Genomic DNA, 4,133 nt, shown 5'->3' on the forward strand with positions numbered 1-4,133 from the left:
AATAAAGTGAAAGGAGGTAATTCACTTAATTTCAATATACTTTTAATCAGGGCCTAAGGGTACAATTCAATTACGTTAGAATAAATGTGTGTTTTTCCACTGACCTTAATGTGAATTGGATGTGGCCTTGAGAGTATGAAATATTTTTTTATTCATGCCAGAGCTACTGTACTCAACCAAACATCCTTTGGACAAATAATACCCAATTATCTTTTCATCTGCCTTGTTGTTACATTTGTCTGTCTTACACACGTGTGAATAAATGCATTTAGACCAGTTTAAACAAGTTTTAGTAATCATCATCACCTGTCCTGTCTTTTCTATCCCCTTTGTAAGCAGTAAACAGATTTCAGTGAATGCAATAGATTCAAAAGAATGCATTGTTCCTTTTTAAACTGGTGGCAGGGATAGAGAGCCAAGATATTACTGCATGAACTATGTAATGTTTCTGTTCCTGTTACTACCATAAACATGGTGCCCCTGGTACTTAAAAAGAAAGAATAAGACATTCTCTCTCCATGCCTGAAGGGGATGGCAGAGTAACCAAACTCTGAGAGTTTACGTAAAGATGGAGAGGTCTGTGGTGTGGCTGACCATAGAGAAAGATTCCTGGAGAAAGTGAGTTTGAAAGTGAACAGAAAGTATCCCTGCTGGATGGGAATCAGGAGGTTAATGCAATCACAGCAGACAGGATGAGGAAAGGTAGGAAGCTGTGAGGAAGTTGGAGAGAGCACTGATGACAGAAACGCTGTGAAGGTAACTGTGCAGCCTGAAGATAATCCTAGCAAAGGGTACAGGAAATTCTGACAGGACAAAAACTGAAAAATAGATGTTATTTTGACTGCATTTCAAACAGAGAGGAAATGCTAAGTGATATATTTTTACCAGAGACTTGCTTCAGAAATAACATTTGAAAAAAAAGTAAAGGGAGAATGATGAATATTATTTATTATAGGCATCTCAGATCTTCAACCATTTACTTGTGTTTGTCTGATTGCACAAATTCAGCAGTCCTAAATCTGTTGAGAACTTTGGGTGGGAGGCCACTTGGGAATCTCAGGGATGGTAGGTATAAACAAAGGTCTCACAGTTAAAAACACACTGAATAGTAGATAATAAAAATTGAATGAGTGGAAATGGAAAGACTTAATTCATCCCATCATCATTTCTGAGCTGCCAGACAGGAATAAAGAAATAAAAAATATATTGGATTGCAGTAGTGCTTAAGGATCCTAGTCAGCTCAGCTTTGTACAAATACAAATGCTGCTCTGAGGAATTTATGATCTAAGTATAAAATGAGGGACAACATCTAGATAAAAAGGGAACCAGACAGAAACAATATGTACAGTATCATAAATGGTAGCTGCAGTACATCAGCTACCTATTTATTTTTGATGGGCATCATCACCATAGCCCTGGAATACCCTTAGGAATACATCTGAGAATAGTGTTGAAAGTGTGTCCTGCCTCTTCCTGCACGCACAAAACTTGGGAATGAGACAACGAATTTGCTCCAGGAGTTTCTTCCCCTTTTATCGTTTTCCCCTTTTGTATAGTTTTTCTGGTGTATTTTCTTATTCTTTTTGGCTCATTATTTACACTTCTGACTGTCTTTTTCTTACTATCTCTAATCTCCTCTCTTAGTTCCCTTGTGCTTCATAGAGCTATGTGCTACTGAGGAAGGGGGCACCCATTAGTACACCCAAGGATAAGGTAGGAGCCATGGTAATAGGTAAATCTGGGTGGGCAGATTGCTGCTCGTGCACTTATTCCCATATTACATTGGTGGTTCTCACAGGCCACAAATAAGCATTAATTTCTAGTGATGGAAATTTTCATGCCTTCTGAAAGTGTAGGGAGCAGTGTTCCTGATGATCTGGGATCCCTGATCTGCAGAGCAGATGGAGAGCAGCAGGTGGCTGTTCCCTCCCTTCCCCTTCTGGTCAACGCGGGGAGTGAATATAGCTGCCTCTGCACCTTCTCCAGACTGGGGTTACCCCAGTGTTAGGCAGGCACAGGAGCCTTTCCTCACAGTTCAAGTCCTCCTGAGACAGGAGGTGAACAGCAGCTGCTCCCTGTGACCCCAGTCTTAGGAAGGCACAGGAAGCATTTCCCCACCACTCAACTTCTGGCCCCTGAGAGGAGTCAAGCAGCAGTGAAATACACATGCATTCATTCTCCCAGGAGAAACTCTCTTTGGAGCAACCTCTATCGGGTGGGAGACAAGCTTTTTTTGCTCCAGGAGAAACTGTGTGAGCACCGCTACACTTGTGGTTTCTGCCAGGTGAGCTGCAATTGTCCCAATAGAAATGCAACACCTGCTTGTGACCATAGGCAGCTACATTAGGGGCCCCGTGGGAGCAATACATAGGGTAAGTTTTTTCTAAAGCATCTAAGTGACTCGGGGATCTTAAGTTCTATATTCAAAAGTGTTCTAGGAACTTGGTAGTCACGATATGGAGTCAAATAGGATTTAGGCTCCTGAGCTCCTAAGTCATATTGACAGTGTTAGAGGAATGTTGTAGCAATGAGAGTTCAGGAATTAATGTGACAGTTATATAATGTTTAATTGCATAACCAATTGCATAGTTGAGACAGAATTAGACAAGCTTCTGAATGCAAGACGTTCTTCATCAGGTCTGAGTGCTAAAACCCAGTGTGGCGTAGTTTGTGCAACTCAGATCTAAGGAAGAATGCTTTGCATTTGAAAGCTTGTCTAACTACCCTGACTATGCACTTGGTTCAAAAAAGATATCACCCAAAGACATCCTTGCCTCTTTTATAAATCACTTTTGAAACACAACTTACACTCTTGAGTCACTGAGGTACTTTTGACATTTCCCCTGTAATCTTGTGGTGAAAACCCCTTGAGTGAGTGATTCTGGGTTTGGGTTAAGAGGATGGTGCCACAGGGGCACAAATGTTCCACCTGTATCTGTGTCAAAGGGGGCAAGAAGCTCATACCTAACTGAAGGGGCCAGTAGGAAGCCAATTTTTCTGTAATTAAAAAAAACAAAACAAAACAAAAAGCCCCAAGACTATTTTAAGCTAACACCCCCCTTGAGTATTTTCAACTGTTGTGTCAGAGCTGGCAAGCTGGGAGAGGAAAGGTGTTGTGGTAAAATTCTGGACTAGAAGCATCTGGGTTTGCTGGTGGTGACTTCAGGCAGAGCCATCCCTAGGGGTGCGTGGGGCCCTCGGCATATCAGGCTGTGCGGGGCCCAGGGTGGAGGGGCTGGTAGCCAGAGCGGGCAGAGCAGGGAGTGCTTTGCAGTCAGTGGCGGCGGCAGAGCTGGGGGCTCTCAGCAGCAGTGGAGCTTACGCGGCACTGACTGTGGGGTCCCCCAAAGCTTGGGGCCTGGGGCAGTCATCTCGATTTGCACCCTTCTGCCCCTAGGACAGCCCTGCCTTCAGGCCTCACCTGAAGCGAAATAAATGGGCGAACCAAGTGACAGAAAGGGGGCCTGAAAATAATAAAACAAAAAAATTACAATTGCAAAAAACCCCAGAAAGTTGTAACATTGTGCATATACAAGACTGGTAATGTTATCAATTGCCAATGAACTATTTAAAGACATCGATACCACAAAAAAAAAAAAAAAAAAGCCACAGGCTGGAATTTTTATAAAAACGTGATGTGACGTAAAAAAAATAGAAAATCAAATGTTCCCATCTTTGTATTTGTTGTCTATTAGCGTTTATAAAAATGGTATCCCCCCATTGTTCAGTTATTATTATCGTTATCTGGGGGGGTGGGAATACTAGAAGTTGACCCGGGGCGCCAGGAGTCTGGGTTTGGCACTGCAGGCACCTACCGGCTTCAGGAGCAATTGTGGAGGCTCTGCCCTCTAAAAAACCTCAGGACTCTCTCATTTAACTCAGTCCCTTTCCTCCTGTCCATGAAGAGGCAAGACCCCTATGCCAGGAGGAGCACCTGGCTCGATTGACGAAGGTTTGCTCGGAGCTGCTCCGAGGGAGGCGAGCCCGAAGTATCAGGCGCACGGAATGGGCGGGCTGGGCTCTCCGCCCTGAGGGAAGACCCCAGCCAAGGTTCAAGGGGCAGAAGCCGGGAGCCTCTTGGCTGCCAAGCGCGGCTCGCCGGGGAAGAGGGAAGCAAGCCGGGCCGTGGGCG

This window comes from Crocodylus porosus, unplaced genomic scaffold (assembly GCF_001723895.1).
Source record: "Crocodylus porosus isolate Cpor-Errol unplaced genomic scaffold, CroPor_comp1, whole genome shotgun sequence".
Lineage (NCBI taxonomy): Eukaryota > Metazoa > Chordata > Crocodylia > Crocodylidae > Crocodylus > Crocodylus porosus.